The sequence below is a fragment of the Anguilla rostrata genome, chromosome 7 (genome assembly GCF_018555375.3).
Source record: "Anguilla rostrata isolate EN2019 chromosome 7, ASM1855537v3, whole genome shotgun sequence".
In the NCBI taxonomy this organism is placed as follows: Eukaryota; Metazoa; Chordata; class Actinopteri; order Anguilliformes; family Anguillidae; genus Anguilla; species Anguilla rostrata.
In genome coordinates, this window is record NC_057939.1 from 9,120,067 (window position 1) to 9,137,741 (window position 17,675).

Sequence of the window (17,675 nt, forward strand, 5' to 3'; positions counted from 1 at the left end):
TCTGTAAACCGGTATGCTTTCTGTGTGTGTGTATGTGTATGTGTGTGTGCCTGTGTGTGTGAGTGTGCATGTGTGAGTGTCTGTGTGTGCGTGTGTGTGTATGTGCGTGTGTGTGTGTGCGTGTGTGCGTGTGGGAGTGAGTGTGTGTGCTTGTGTGTGTGTGTGTGTGTGAGTGTGTGTGTGTGTGTGTGTGTGTCTGTGTGTGTGAGTGTGTGTGTGTGTGTATGTGTGTGTGTGCATGTATGAGTGTGTGTGTGTGTGTGTGCTCACATGCACCTGGCCATCTGTCTCTGTGGCCCCTCTAACCTGCAGATGCGTAACTATCAAATAATTCAGAGGCAGTTTCAGACAAGACGGCGTTCCACCCTGCCCCAGGCAGAACCCAGGCGGAACCCGCGCAGTCGCCTGCTCACCTCAGATCCTGCAGCTCAGGCTGGCAGAGCCTGTGCAGAACCTGCGTGCCACGCCCGCGGGCTTTAACGGGCAGCCAGGCGGGGGGCCGGACAGGGGACCGGACGGGCGAAGACCCCGTGCTCCATCCGCGCTTCGCTGGAGGTGCACGTCCAGTCTGTCCTCTCTCGCGAAAGCGGCCCGCTGCCGCTGAACGGCAGAGAGTAGTTCCCTCGAACCCTGGACTGAATGTAAAACAGGGACTTACGATACAAACCTGTTGCGTCTGTGGCAGATTCATAGTTTCATAAAATTATTATGTACCAAATAAATTAAAAATAAATTAAAAAGCATTTATTGTGACATGTGCGCCAGACTTTTCATCAGGGTCATTAAGTCTGCTGAGAAAACAAATACTTAGAGGCTTACTGTACGCTATCCCAACGTTTATGGGGATATATTATTAAGGATCTTGGAACTTGTAAAAACATGAACACTTTTAATCTCAATGGTGATAAAGGGAATATTTCTGATTCTTACCGTAAATGCATGCATACGCCACCCTGGTTAAGACTGTCTACCATAAAATAAATTATACCGAGACAGTTTTTATTTTTATTTTATAGTCAATTACGTTTTATTACCTGACTCATCCTATAAATTACTTTCTCACGCATACTCTCACACACACAGACATACACACAATATACATTCTGAAATGATGAAAGAAATCTGTCAAAAAATCCAACAGACTTTGTCTGGATCACTTCGGGTGTTTTGGCAATCCTCAACATCTGCATTCTAAACACATTTACTCACTACTAAATGCACTTCCCACTGACATCGACTGCTCACAGACAGTACAGTACACACATCAGCTGCTGAGAAATACACCCCCTTACAAAACCTCTGCCTTACAACCTCCCAAGAAAGACACTGAAAGTTTGTATAGGTTACTCCATATACAAAGACCTTCTGTAGTGTCAGTACCAGCTTTACCTGCAAGTGAAGCTCAGCCTCTCAGTTTAGGTACCCCCCTGGTAACAGATATAACAGAGACACACTGTAGGAGCTCACGATTTACAGTGTAGTCATTTGGCAGATGCTTTGACTTGCAGAGGTATTTCACATGGTAAGCAAACACCACACAAGCTAGCGGTATGTGAAATTATAATCAAATAAGCGCTACCATGAAGGTGCATGCCTCAAGACCTAACCCTCGTCTTGTAGGTGTTGTGGCATGCACCTTCATTGTGCTGTAGCCCTTCTTTGACTGGCTGTCTTAAAAAAAAAAAAAGAAATATTGAGGTGTAGTCTGAATAGATAGATCGGTTTGAAGATGTTTGCAAAAGACCAGTGAATCTTCCTGAATGGCATTCCTGAGTGAGGGTGTAGAAGAGCAGGAGCCTGGAGATGGGACTCCCAGCTGGGGAGAGAATGCTGAAGAAGGAAGTCCGGTTGGAGTTGCATGGTGTTTGCCTGTCTGAATATAGGGAGGGGTGCTCCCATTTGCAGCTGTGTGCGCCAGGGGTGGGAGGTTTGAGTTGAATGTGAGCAGCTCCTGGAAGCCGCTGAAGTGGCATGGCAAATGCAAATTTAGGCCGGTTGAAGTTCAAGCGGGCAGCCTTTTGGACTATTTGCAGCTGCCCAGTAGTACAGGAAGTTAGGCCAATCAGCAAGGCCTTCCAACAGTCCGGCGCAAGACTGCAAGGGCTTTGTACCAGTAGCTTTCTGTCGCCTCTTGGGAGAGCAAAGGGCGGATTCTCCTGGCGTTCTGAAGGGAGAACCGGCAGGATTGGGTGGTCTGTGGTCTTGGGTGCACTGTGTCCTTAGAAGCACAGCTGGTCATCCAGGGTCACGCCAAGGCTCTTAGCCGAGTGGGAGGGAGACACTGCAGGGCCACGACAGTTATTGAAACGTTAACCCTTAGCCAGGAGTCGCGGGAGATCCATCTTCCCCAGGTTGTGCTTCAGGTGGTAGGTGGACACCCAGGTTGCAAGGTCATTGGTTAAAGGTCATTCAGAGACTACTCATTTTACATGTTATTGGCCAACGACTCATAGGAGTAAATCAGGCAACATGGTCTAATCTCCGCTCATGTGGTAACTCTTGAACCAATCACAGAACCAATACCCCAGGCCAGGGAGCTGAGAGCAAAGCAGTCAGGCTTAAGGAAGTGTCACTGAAACCTTTTTGCTTTTATGTACAGCATTTAAGTGCTCAATGCTTCATTGAGCTATAAAAACGGCAGATGAAACACTTGTGCAGGACTGTACAGAATTATGCATCTGTATTTGTAAATAATTAATGGAATGGCAGCATTGCATCGCAATATGTGTCTTCAGTGTTATCTCTTCATGTCTGGCAGCAGGTATTCTTTTTACTGTTGCTCATACCTACTACAATTTTATATCTGCGGTTTTACCTGAGCTTATTTTGGAATTTATAACGCAATTATACATGTAGGTTAAATTGAGATTACAGCTAAAGTGATCATGGCAACCATGATGTTGAATGTCCTGCTGCCAAATATTCAATAGCTGGCACCTTTAGGAGTCTTCTTCCTACTTATCCCCCTTCCTACTTTTTTAAATGTGAGATGTTCTTTGGCCATGTTCGAATCAGCGCACTTGCACACTAATGTGTATACTAGTTTCACACAACTTGTATACTCAACAGTAGGCCAGTGTGCTGATTTGGACACGGCCTTTGTTATTATGTCACTGCTATGTCACCTGCTGCCCTGCAGGGTCCGCTGTGGCTGAAATACAGTACATGTACTCCTCTGATGCACAAACTAGTCATTGCTGTCCACGCTACACGGTGACCCCTTGAATCAAGTGGACTAGTGCTGATAGAGTAATATGTGCTCGATATCTTTCACTGTTGAAGACATCCGGAGGGGGATGGGACTCAGTATAAGTGCACCAGTACAGCACTTGGTTGAAGGGAATGCATTGGATTTTGGTGTCTGGCGCAAAACAGGAGGAACCCAGACAGAAGTGTGAACGGAAAGAAAACACAAGAGTGCTGTGCCCGCTGATGACATATATCACACCCTTCAGTGAGCAGGTGCACTGTGCCGCCGTGCCCCTAAATCAACACCGAAGGGTCCCACCTTGTGGCCAGGTGGAGAGAGCCAGAGCGCCTTGACTCACAATCGCCCTCGGACCTTCAAAGGCTTTCTCAAAGCCCTTTAGGGCCTGCTTGTCTCCTTTAAAACGGACAGTGATATATCTGCAGCTGGGTTCGGGTCGAAGGTCACGGCTAGCGTCTTTCAGCTGGTGGAATCAGATCGACACACCAAAGCTCGCTTACCTCAGGGAAAGATGCTTCCAACCAACCAGCTGACCTTTTTATAGAATCATGAAAATGTCATTTATTATGTAAATCTTGGCCCGAAAGGTCACAGGTGGTATTTGTCTCTATGTGAATCAAAGGCTCTGACTGTTATATGGAATTTCAGGGGTTATCTGCCTAGGACGCTGTAGAACTAGGGCTCCTCGGAGTGCCAGCCAAACTGCTTATTGGGTGTTTCCTGAACTGTACCCGTTTGGGCCGACTTGAGCAGGGCACAGGTCAGCATGGCGATATCTAAGACAAATCAACCGCAGACCCATACGAGGAGCAGCGTTCTTTGAAGTAAATATTCTCTATCAGTGCTTAAACACATTCCTCATAACAGTGTAAACTCCCAGTCCTTCACAGCTACCAACACTCAGGCAAAATGCAATGCAGCTGGCCTGCTCCATTTTTGGCCTCTGAATTTTCTGAACAAGATGGAGGACATCTTGATTAAATTTTGTGGTTTTGTTTCCACGCAAACAGTCAATATGGCCTGGAGAAATAAAGGCTGGGGCAATAAAGGCACTTGTAATATCCAAGGCATGAACAGCTCATTGTCAGTGCAATGCAAGGTGATGCTGTGTAATACTCAATGTCAACTGAATGGATGGAAGCAAATCAGAATTTAAGTTTATTATTTATGAAGAACAAAATGTCAGTTATTGATTGTGTTTCTATTGCCTATTTAGATACAAGTTTAGTTAAGATTTAGGTTCTTGCCCAGTGACTATGGCTATGGTTAACATGTAATGTGGAAAAAATGTTCTTTCTGCCATAGAGAAAATGGTGTGCAAAGGCACAATGAAGTTGAGGGCAAACATCCTTCCAGTAGGTTAAATCTTTCATGAAGTATTTGCTTAGGCTGTAATTAACTGTAATGCCTCTTGCCTTTTGTGTGAACTGAAAATGGTTTCTTACTCCAAATGGCCAATAATACATTTAACTGAATTTTCAAATTGTAAAATGATGTGAAGTATGGCAACCCTTTGGATATTTATGTCTGCAGAATCTTATGATTTCACTTCTGAGCCATAATTGTGTGCGCATGGTACACACATAACTAACTACATTTAGGTAGCTTTTTAGCTAAAACCATAACTTTATTTCGATATTCCCATTACTGATAATGCCATGGCATTTTATTAAGCAGGTCTTATTACAAATATTTTTGTTTTTCTCTCTTGTTTGTTCCTTATCTCAGTGGTTCATTTAGTGAATTGCATATGTGGCAGTACATTTTCACAGGAAATTATGGGTTTATCTAGCTTTTAATCTTACAGTGCTGTGGTAAACTGAAAATGTAATGTGAACCAGAAAATGTCTAAGTGATGCGGTTAGTAATGAACAGCCTCTGCTCGAATGTTGTTCAAAAGCAAACCACTAAAAAAACTCTTTGTCAGTTATTCTTGGGAGGCATACGCCTCAGACTGTTTGATGGGCTTGTGTTGAAAACCAGACATGGGGGGCTTTTTTTGTAAGACTGAGGTTTTTTTTGAAAAGTTTTGAAAAAGCATTCTTGCCAGTGCCGACTGTGGCCAGCAGCCCTGCAGGCGTGGCGCACAGTTGGCTTCGTGTCGCCCGAGGGATATATGGGAGGGATTAAGTGGACAGCGATAGCAGGGTTCATTCCTCGAGCGACCCGTGTTGGCTGTTTGGGCGCCTGTGGCTTCCTCTCTGTGCACGTGTATGATTGGGTCTCCTCCAACCTCACTCTGCTTGTGTATGTTTGCCGTGTGAAAAGAAGCAGCTGGCTGACACAGCGCGTTTTGGAGGGGAACTACGAGTTGACTTTACTCTCCAGAGCTGCCAGCAGAGATCATATATGACCATACTTGTTCCAAGTAGTCCTAGCAGACATTGCAAATTGGGGTGGGATTGGAGATGCCAAGTTTTTACTGCTACTGCTACTGCTACTGCTACTGCTACTACTACTAAATATTATTGCAGTCCTTCTTATAAAAAGCAGCATCCAGGCATTGGCAGGGTTTCTGTTTTTGACAAGGAATAAACTGGAGCCTGCCACACACGCTGTTACTTTGTTCAAACATAACCCTGGGGGCTTGTTGCTGCCTTTCATTGCAAGCCAGTGAGCAGTGAACAAGTAGCCCTGACTGGTATTGTTGAATTATGGCATGTGTCTGTTTTTTAACTGAAAAATAGCAAAACGTGAAGAAGAAAAACTAAACGCAATTGTGCGCTATGCCTAAAAGCCATTTGGCAAAACAAGAAAGTAGGCCCGTGCAGTGACACGTAAGCCAACTGTCTGTGTTGCTGATAATCAGGCCTGGATGCCTTCACAGAAATACAGTGCCCTCCAAAAGTACGGGAACTGAAGTGAGATTTGTGATTTTTTTCCTATATACTTAAACCATTTGGGTTTGAGATTAAAAAACAAAAGAATATGAAACAACATGATCACTTTCAGAACAGGGATTAGATCAGTCGGCAAAGGGTAATTTTACTAAAAAAAAAAAAAGGGGGCCAGCTTGTTTCATTCATATGAAGGAAATTTTTACTTCAAGAAAAATATATTAACACACTTCTTGTTTGTTTTTACAGAAAGAGGTGTCCAATCACCAGACCCTTGGACACCCCAATAGGAAAGCAATGCTGTAGTAAAACAGTTACTGAACATTTATCTGTGCAGTGAAATGGATTAGTGGAGATCACTGTTCTCTCCAAAAACACCTTTAGCAATACACAGCTTCATACCCCTCTTAACTTCATAGCCTTCTTTGTGGTAGTGTTTCGTGCTATTGAGAAAATTAGAGGTTTCAGCTCACAGTATGACTTGACAGATTTTAAGTAGTGGGTACCACCTGTCCGCCTGTCACATGGATCTTCCTGTGTCTCTGTTGCTCTCTCAGATCTTTCCTATTGGGTGTCTCTCAAACTGCTCTGTGCAATCAGGGTGCTAAAAAAGATGTGTCCTCGAATGAACTGGGGAGTGTTGATAAAGTGGCTCTCTCCCCTTTGAAATCCGTGGACTCAATCGCTCTTTGAATTAATTGAAACTGTAATGAGATCACAGTGTATTTTTCCTGTTTAAGCACCATTACAGGATTTCTGTATTTTTTTTTTTTTAGTATTTCATATGATATATGAGCTATATAAATGAAATGATAATGATAAATGTTATATTTAAACTACGCTGTATGTTCTGGACACAAAATTTTATTTTATGCTAATTTATGTGCTCAAAGTCTCCGACAACCAGCTTCGCTCTATCCGGCCACGTTAGCACTGGGAAACCGGACTGAACTGTACTGTACATAGGCAAGAACGGGGTAACACTCCCCAAAAATACATGGGCAACAGGAGAATATACAGTTTTCTCTAATGAGGATAATAATAATGGACTACAACAGGCTCAAAGATAGTGTTCACTAACCATAATGGATTGTAACACGGTAGGGTACAGTATTGTCTGGAAATTACGTATTACAAGAGGATGATATATTACCGTGTATACAGTATATATGCAATGAGCTCCATAATGTTTGAGACAAAGAGACCTTTCTCTTGATTTGGCTCTGTACTCCAAAAACAAATGTAAGACACTGAAAGATGATTGGATCAAAGAAGCAGGAGTAATTATTTTGTTGTGGTTCAAGTCTGGGTCATTCCCCGTTGTGACCTAAAAAAAAAAGAATATCTGAATATCTTTGTTCATAAAGCACAGTGTATTTTTTCCCCTTGTGTTTTAGTAATTGATGTGGAGTTTCCCAGTCGAAGAGAGGGACTCTGTAAAAGAATCACAACAATACAAATGGCCATCTGAAGGTTATGAATATAGCTCTGCCATGGACTACACTGTACAGTAACATTTATATTGAAATTGTGAAGTTTAAACTTTTTGGTAGTTTTGCCAGTAGAATCCAAAAAATACCCAGAAAATCGCACGCTCATAGCAGAGCTCATTAGCGAAGGAATGGCTCCACCGCTGTGTGTTTCACCCACAAGGTTGAGCTTATATTCCTCCCTCGCCGATGCAGTGGGTGCTGTCACCATGGCAACAGCACTGCACCTCTTGTTTGGTGATAAAGAAGAAGCACGATGTATCATTTCGACTCTCTGTTCCAGAGACTGGAGATTAATTGCCTGTCAAGTTGATGAAAGAAAGTTACTTTGTTAATTAGTGAATTGAGTCACTTTCATTCTGCCAACTCTGTGGGTGTTTTACCTCTTGTAATTAAAGATACCACTTAGAATAACGAACAGCTAATGGCGTTTAATTGCACTATTCAATACACTATGCATATGAAGTGCTATCTGGCTGCTATTATGACATGCAAAAAACTGAAATAGTTTTCTGTTAAACTAAATCCATTTGCTTCTTATCACCACGTGATGCTATTTCCAACTGCATTCCAGCATAATTAAATTGAATTCTTAAATTAGAAGAGCTTAGGTGCAGCTTGCTTAGATTAGACCAGAGGCAGTATTCGGTATTGACTGCAGTTTAAACGAGCCTGTGTCCCAGCTCTCACCAAAGATGTCTAATAAAGACAATTACCTGTCTGGGGGGATGACAGGTTTAGTATAATCTGGTCTCTTGGAATCTTTAACGCGCACCTGGGGTCTCTTTTCAGAAAATGATCAATATTTCACTTTGCTGTTTCGGAGATGCAATTATTTTAATGCTTTATGGAAAAAAATTAACTCCGTGCTGAAGTGTGTGCGCATAATACCTAAATCCTTTCCCCAATTTAGCACCCCTCTTCCTAAATCTTTGATGGGCATAACCAGTATCCTCCTCTAGATCATTGGGTATCTCTAAATGTTGTCATTGTCCCTAAAATGAGAACATTGTAAGGGCTAAGTATGCAGTAGAGAGAAGCAGGAGGTTTTGTTTTAACTATTTTTGTTCTAGTTGAATTACAGAGCTTTGGTGAATTACAGGAGCTCCACAATTGTTTGGAGCAGCATTGATTTGGAGCAGATAGCAGATAGCACGTACTCCAGGTGATCCTGTTGGTCATACTAAATCCTCTGACCTCTTTCATACACTCTACACAGTGGATCTGGTGTCTGATGTAGTGCTGTGCTTTGAGTGTGACTCCTCATTGCAGCTTTGTGTCTTGTCGTGTGATAGATCTGTCCAATATACTGGTCCCTTCCCAATATGCTAGTCGGCATAATGAGAAGCAGGCATCACTGCATTTCCCATGAGGCTGGTCTGTGATTCAGGTGGGGCTGTGAACAGATGCAGTCGTCCCAGAGCTTGCCACTAAGAGTGGGACACAAAGATTGGAATACTCTGTTTCTGATGTAGGGCTACGCTTCAGTTCAAGTTAGGATGGCAGTGCCACTGTGGTTTCACAGCAAAAGTGAGAACTCATATATGCAGTTCTACACAGCATATCTGCTGGTGTAGAAAGAGGAGCTTGAGAGGAAAGTCGAAAAAGTTACAGGTGGAGTGTGTAATAGATTGCAGGTAGGTCTATACAAGTGTGTCAGTAAAACGAATATGACATGATGTGACGAGACGTTAGGATTTTGCTGTGGCGTTGAGAGAAAGCGCAGCAGCTTTTCACTGACTGCAGTGCTTTCTGAAAGGCGCCTGAGTCCATGGAAACAGCATACAGCTCCACAGATGCGTTGCTGTCATTTTTTTCTGTACAAAAATGGTGCCATGAACCAGCAGTTAAACTGTATGGTAAGAGACCAAAATGTGCCTGATCAGTATTCCTAACCTGCCATACTGTACCTCGTTGTGAAGAGTGAATCTCAGATTGAGATGCTGTTCTTGTAGTACAGAGGGGGGGGGTGGGCCGCAGGGGGAAGAGTTAAAGGAGCCTTGTGAAATGAAGGAGGTGTACATTTTGTTTTCGGAAATCACTTGGTCCTTGTTTAGTTGGCTACGTTTGAATCATTTGGATAACCTTTGAAATTCATATGGGATTTTAAATGACTATGTATGTTGTTGTTTGGTTGTACTGGCACCATACTGTTTTCAGTGGTAATTATAAACATACATTATGTTCTAATTAAACGTTGTTTTTAGGATTATTTATTTCCTGGCAGCATTTCAAATTTTGCCTCAAAGAATTGGCCCTGGGCCACCACGTTCAATAACTTGGTGACTAACTCGGATTTGCTGAAAACCAGCTGCCACACCATCAAGCTCCCTCTAAGCAGGGCAGGGACCCGCGATTGTAGAAACACAGCGAAGGCCTTGTTATTCCGTCGCCTTGTTTTTAGGTAGCAGTTTCTATCTGTCGATCTGATATCCTCGTGCAAGCCTGCACAGGCCCGGTGACAGTTAAACTCTCCGAAGCACAAAGCTTTTCTGACCCGCGAATACCATCCAAGAATACTACCGGCGTCTAATGAGGCTGTCTCGGCTCCCCCTGGCCAACATCCTGTCTCGTGAAGAATGCCTTATCTCGCTGTGGCAAATGAGGCTTGATGCCCTGAAGGTCAGGAAGGTCATCGCAAAAGAGATGTGTGATAAAATATCTCTCGCTCGATAGACGCAGCGATGCAGGTATTGTTGATGGCACGGTTGTTCCAGCGTAAGGAAGTGTACCTGTAATTGGTACTTAGAGCTGAGGGGGCCCGAAAGGAATGTGTGCTGAGTTTCGGGCCGGGTCAGGTTTTATTTCTTGACAAGGAATTGGGTTCGGGGGTTGGCAGTCGTTCTCTTCCTCTTTGGAATGCGTCCGTGTGCAAATTGAAGGTGCTGTGATGTCCTCTGCGTTACACTGCCAGGAAAAGTAGCTGCAAGGGCAGCCATTTTGCTACAGCTTGTGCGTTTTTATTCAAAGCTCGCACTTGTTCTGTGCTTGTATCGTTACATATAAAGTTTGGAAGGCAAAACAGTCTCTTTCTCAGGCTTGTGGTCTGAGCAGGAGAGTGTCCTTTGGTTAACCTTGCACAGATATTCTATCACACTTCCAGCTATTTTTAGCAATCGACCGGTCGTGTTTGACATGGTAAATGCTTATTTGCCTTCTCTTGCCTCCCACTGCCTCCATTTATTTTCTCACACTGGCTAATACTTCCTGTTTCACGTCACGTGACCATTCTCCATAATGACCTCCTGACCAGTCCCAGCCAGTCGCATTCTCCATGCTTCTCTTGGCTTTCTGTGTCATTTTGAGTCTTTCCGTCTGTTCTCTCCTTGTTACAGATGTTTCCTGCATCAATGTCTTTCTACACCACCGCCTTCATCACATCAGAGGCAATCTCGGTAGTTACAAGCCATTGGTCTCGCTGTCCTTTACATCAAAGTTTTTCCCTAGCCTCATTAGACTTCTCATGAAGGCAGATGCACAACATTTGATCAGCTCCATGTCATGTCACATCCAGCCAGACTAATTTTCTCTCTCTCTCTCTTTCTCTCTCTCTCTCCCTCTTGCTCTCTCATCTTTCGCTCCCTCTATTTCTCAGATCGTGTACATGGCTGCTTCGCCACATGGGCCTTTCTCGCTCTATCTCTGCTGTTCTCATTAGTGCACCCCCCCCGCCCATGTGTTTGTAATCAGACTTTAGAGACTGGCTTTGAGTGCGCTGCTCCCCCCCCCCCCCTTAAACTTGCTGTTGTGTTGACATGCCAGACAGCACAGGGGCACCCTTTCTAGTACCTACAGTTGTATTTTAGAAGGAGAAATTTGTCTACCTTGACATGATTCGAACACTGTTTCTTAGCTACTGTTTCCCCTGCCTGCTCCACTCATATATACAGTAGCTCAGGTATCACTTCTGTAGAAAACACTGGTCTATACTACTTGTTCACAGGTACAGCAGGCACAACACATTTTTATAAACATTCTTAATGTATATATATATATATATATATATATGAAATCTCAGAATATTTTATTCTCTGAATTTGGAAGGACAGGTCTTAGACCAGGCCAGTCTTGTCACTGCGACTGTACTCTGTTGATTCAGGAGCGCCCCCTTCTGAAATGTGTACATTATTATTGTTATACATTTGGTGCCATCTGTGCACTAGTGCGCATATCTCATTGAAAGCACACTGTTACTGTAATGTGCTCAATTTTTCTCCCTTTCTAGCACTTTCATTAATTTCCTTGGATGCTACATTAACATGACAGTTCTGAATTAAGTGTGCACACAAGATAAGCAGGAAAATGATGCCTTAACAGACTTAAATAATGGATTACATTTGGAATTTACATTTTACCGTCTGTTTATGCATACGTTTTTTTTTTTCGCAACAAATGACAAAAAATTCAATAAAATGATCATCACAACTGCTATTAGTCTTTGTATCAAATGTTTCACTGGTATAACGCACCAGCACTACAGCATGCATATTTCATAAGCAGAGTACCTGACCACAGCAACTGTCACTAGTTTTAACATATTCCTGGCCTCATATTTCCTTCAGGACTTCAGGCTATATGCAGTTCATTCAGTTCTTAACCTGAGCATAAATCTGGTGAATTGCTGGTAGTGCGTCAGCAAGGGTCTCATCTGTGATTCAGCCCTCATGTGCAAGGTCTGCTTAACCGCACTATCAGTCCCAAATGGGGTTCTTCTGTTAACATTCCCCCTTTTTCCTTTGTGTGTTTTGCCATCATCTGTGAGACGTGTGTCATATACATCATTTTAAACTATAATATGAAACATCGCTTGCTAGGCCTTGTGACCACACCAAAACTCTCAAATAAATGTTTTGCTTGTTATGTTTAATTTATGACAAGTACGGGTTTTGGACCACCATCGTGTGACACAAATGGCAGTGCATGAACCCAAAGCTGTAGATCATATGCCTAAAGGGAAGCTGTAGGACCACAGTGTGAGTGGTGGGGAAGACAATGTGCTTTCTTTACTCCTTTCATTACTCCAGTAAAAATGGCACATTGGAAGCCCAGTTTTGTAAATGCTAGCATGCGGAAGGCCAATTTTGTAAATACTAGCATGTATAATGATAGCAAGATGTGAGAATTTTTGTAAAATGCAATTTGAAGGAGAAGCAAGCTCTAAAGCTTCTTTAAAAACAAGGCAGGAGTGTATGTTCACCATGTGATATGTGAACTCTGAGCCAGTACAGTTCATCTAAACCCTGAAAGGTGCACATGTGTGTGTGCGCATACGCGTGCGTGTGCTCATACGCCTGTTTCTGTACTTGCGTGTATGTGTGTGTTCGTGCGCATGCGTGCATGTTGGTGTGTGTGTGTGTTTGTGCACGTGTGTGTGTGTGTGCGCGCCTGTGGGAAGTGGATATGGGATAATGAGAAACGTGTTGATGCTTGTGGATCCTCATCTTCGGTTTGAGCAAAAATGGTATATATATGTTATGTCGGCATGCCAGTTTCAGTTAAACACTTTTCAGTTTGATATTTGCTCAGTCATAAATTATCTGAAGCATGATCCATGTTTCAGTTTCTCTCTTTAAATCATATCTTAGTTAAATAATGTCTTCATCATGGCATATGCTCCCTCTTTCCTGCACAGGAAATACTGGTGATCTCTCTCTCTCCCCCCCCCCCCCCCTCGCCCAATGCTGGAACTGTTGTTCAATTCTGAAATTCAAGAGATAGTTCATCCAAAAAATAGTTTTTTCTTAATTTTTCTATGCTGATAATTATATCTATCTTAAGTATATTTTCCCTTAGTTCATTAAAACTCTCCACAAGGCCTGTTAGAATGGACAAGAATTAATAGAAATATATAGATGAGGAAGATTCAGGAAAGGTTCTGCTTATTATCTCTGAAATATCAAAAGTTCCAGTGTTTGCAAAAAAGAATCATTTGGAGTCTGTGTGTGTGCTGTTTCAACCACGTCCATAAAGAAATAACTTTAAATTTAACGTTAAATTATCTCTGCTTCATGAGAAGCTTGCTAGCAAGCCGGAGTGGCTGAGGAGTCGCTCACGTTTCGATTACCATGGCAGGTCAGGAGCAACGGGCTAATATCCCTCCACTTTTGTTTGACTTGCTTCCCACATCTGCCGCTGCAACCTTCCAGCCAGTGCACACAACATCTTTACACCTTTCCAGGGAGTCCGACACCGTGTGCGGTACCTTCGACAGTGATTCACACATCACCGCTGCGCGAGGCGCTAATTAATTCTGAAACCACCGTTGAACTTCCAGTCGCTCGAAAGCTAACTGAGGCGACGCGCGCATGAGTTTACTTTTCATTCAGAAGGTCAGTGAGCCGCAGCAACGTTTTCAGCCACGCCTTTATGATAAAGCTGGCAGCCCTAGCAGATAGCCCTCATTCTTAAAGACCGCGGAGTTCATTTTACATTGCAGTGCAATGGGCTGTGCCGTCCTATGGCTAATAGATTTACTGTAGGCTGCGTTTAGACACGCCGCTGCATTGTGGTTTGTGCCCTAGACATTTCCATTCCTCAATAAGTGACCTTAGATTCTTGTTCCACTGTACAGTACTATGCCATGTTTTTTTTTTTTTTGTTTTTTTTTTAAACATTAGCTTTATCCTCTAATATTATGTTAATAAAACATCCCTGTAATTTATGGATACGTTTTCTTGACACAAATTAGTTCATGCCATTAGCTTCCACACACATCACTTCAAATAATACTCCGCTAATTCTAAAAATGAAATTGACATTGGAAGGATACTATTCTTACCAATGAGCTGCACAGTGTCTGCATTGAACCATGATATGCCAGAGAGATATTCTAGAGAATCTGGAGAATGATCATGATTCTGTTAGCGTACTGAGTCAATGTGTGTGGGCATGGGCATGTGATTTTTTTCTCCTCTCCCTCCTCCCTCCACAGCTTCGTTCTTTAATTGAGGAGCATATAACTCACATTTCTTTTAAGAAGTAATACTGGAGCGCCAAGACTTCAATTAATTTCTTACCTCAGGTGTTTTTGTGATTAAGCTAACCGTATCGTGCTCCAGGCAGAGCGTACGCTCTGTTTCGGTGCTCGGCAGGCCACCGTCCACGCCCCACGCCTTCGACATTTGCTAGGGACTCTACACTGGTGAGATACTGTGGAGCAGAACTTACCTGTAATCTCTCAGGTGGATTGTAGACTTGGCTCCACTGATGGATGACTGCTTCCTGCTCTCTTCTCTCTCCTCCCTCCTCCTCCTCTCCTTCCTCTCTCCCCTCTCCTCCTCCTCTCCTCCTCTCTCCTTTCCCACCTCTCCTTCTCTTCTCTCCTCTCCTCTCCTCTCCTCTCTTCTCTCCTCTCCTTTCCCGCCTCTCCTCTCCTCTCCCCTCCTCTCTCCTCTCCTTTCCCGCCTCTCCTCTCCTCTCCCCTCCTCTCTCCTCTCCTCTCCTCTCCTCTCCTTTCCCTCCCTCTCCTCTCCTCTCCTTCCCTCTCCCCTCCTCTCTCCCCTCCTCCTCCTTCCTCTCCTCTCCTTCTCTTCTCTCCTCTCCTCTCCTTTCTCCTCCTCTCTCTCCTCTCCTCCCTCTCCTCTCTCCCTCCCTCTCCTCTCCTCTCCTCTCCTCTCCTCTCCCTCCTCTCCTCTCCTTCTCCCTCTCCTTCCTCTCCCTCTCCTCTCCTCTCCTTCCTCCCCTCTCTCTCTCCTCTCCTCCCCTCTCCTCTCTCACTCTCCTCCTCCTCTCTCTCCTCTTTCCCACCTTCTCCTCTCCTCTCCTCCTCCTCCCCCTCTCCTCTCCTCTCCTCTCCTCTCAGCCTGTGCTGACCCTTTGCCCGCCCGCCCCAGGGGAGTGACGCGACACCATCTTCACTTCCTCTGCTAACTTTGGCAGGGCCCCTCTCGCTGTCATTGGTGTAATTGGCTGGGCAGATTTACAGCCCTCGTCTGCAACGCTCTGCAGGTTAATGCCGATCACTGATCACTGATACCACATTCCTTAAGGCAGGGCTGCCTCTCTCCTGGTGTGAAAGCATATCGCTATGCCACCGCGTAACACGGGGCTTCAGAATTCTGAAAACTGCAGAAATACTGCCATTTGGTCTTTAAAATCCTGTTACAGGATGCTCATTTGCTTGTGTGTTCTAGATTTAAATAAAACGACTAATGGAATAAATGCAACTTCATGATTCTTATGATCTTCGTGATATAGTATTCATAGCATACATATCTCAAAGTCTTGGTATATGCTGGGTTTGATTCTTATTCTAAGAGTCTCAGTTCTCCTTTTTATGGGTTCTCATCAAACACCCATTTTCCAATGGATGTATCTGTGACCAGTATTTTATTTGCAGCCTGTGGTATCCACTGAATGCTCACGTCTATTTAGATTGAGGTGCTTGTGTGCATGCCCTTAGTCCAGGACTGGAGTTTTCCCCAAAGAGCATGGCTCCATATATTGCTTTCTCTACCTCTGGTCAATTTCTGTTGTCAGTAATTGCAGCCCGCGCCTTCCGTCCAAATTTATTTCTTTGGTTTTTTCACCTGATGCTGAAGAAAGGAACATAGCTTAGAAGTTTTTAAACCCCAACCAGAGCTCGTTTGTAGAAGTAGCCTATGGCTTATATGTGCAGTTTCCTGAGCCGAATCAGACTAGCACAATAAAAAGAAGGAAAAAAACAAAATTTCAATTAAGTGAGACAGCTTTGTCCCCGCTCTACTGAGGAGAAGGTATATAAGAGCCTCAGACTTCTGCTCTGTCTCAGGCTAGTGCACATTTGCCCTTACTCAACTTACAAGTAAATGGAAGCAACGCATTTTTTCTTCACAAACTCAGTTTGGTGAGATCATTTTGGTAGTTTCTGAACATGCACCATTTTGTTAGTGGAAAAACACATTTCTTGCCTTTAATTTCTAGTCAGTGTTAATGACAAATGTTGATAGGGTCCCAGCTTCAGTTCTCCTTGGGCAAGATTCTAGTCTCAGAGGCTCCTGCCATTGTGTTGTCCTGTTATTTTGCTGGTGGTAAAGACAGTCATGAAGTTGCTTGAGAACTGCCCTTTTACCTCTGATGGGACCTGTCTGTACCAGTGATATAGTATTTGGCATATACCATGTGACCGGATGACCCTGGATGTCTTAATGTCTATGGCTCAGGACATGTTGGACTAAGATCTATGCTTGTGTTCCATTGAATGCAATGAATGATGGTGGCTCTGTGAAAAAAGGGGAAATAGCTGTCAGTCCATTTTCCGTGTGTGTGTCTTTAAGTTCCTGAAAGGAAAAGACTGTATTATTGATCTGCATTCATAGCAACACTTGCTCTGGGTTCAGGCTGCAATTGCAATTGTTAAAATGAGGATCTCTGAAGAAAGAGGCTGTCCATCCTCATGTTATTCTCTGTCTTTATCCATGTCTGTCTGTCTGTCTGTCTCTCTCTGTATCTCTCTTTCTGAGCTGTAACCTGAGACAAAGCCTTATTAATGCAAGAAAATGATGAAAGCAAGATGAGACACATTGAAGCAATATGTTGAAACGTTTCCAAAATTAAAATTTTGGCGGTAAAGATTTTGCTAGCTAAATGATCGCGGATAAAATAGGTCCATATTAAAACAATATGTTGATGTTTTTACAAGCACAAATTTTAGTTGTAAACATTTTTCTTGCTATCCAATTATTACTTTTTTTCTGATCTCGGTCCAAGATCGATGTCGCCCAAGCATATCCAAAGACAATCTAGTGTTTTTCATCCGTTGCTGTGAAACAGCTTTGAAAAAAATCCTTTCAGTTTGCAAAGTTGTAATTCATGTGAATGGTAATATCTGGCAGGAGAGCAAAGGACAACAGTGCTACATTCATTGCTGATTGATTCCGTTCAGAAGCGGTTGGAAGGGACTGGCAGAGTTCAGTGCATTGCTGGGAGCCTTCAGTTGTTTTATGGAAGTTGGCACTGCATGAGTGGTTCTGTTTGAACTTGTGTTAATGGATGCAATTCAAGAAAAGCAGTGCCTGGGTGCTAGGCAACATTAAACCGGCTCACCCCCATGGATGACCCAGGTCTTTTTAAATAAATGATGCTCCAGTCCTGTTCCTCTCTGGCAGTGCCCTTCAGATGATCAGTATTCAGTACACTGTTTTCTCTGGTCATGCAGTGAAG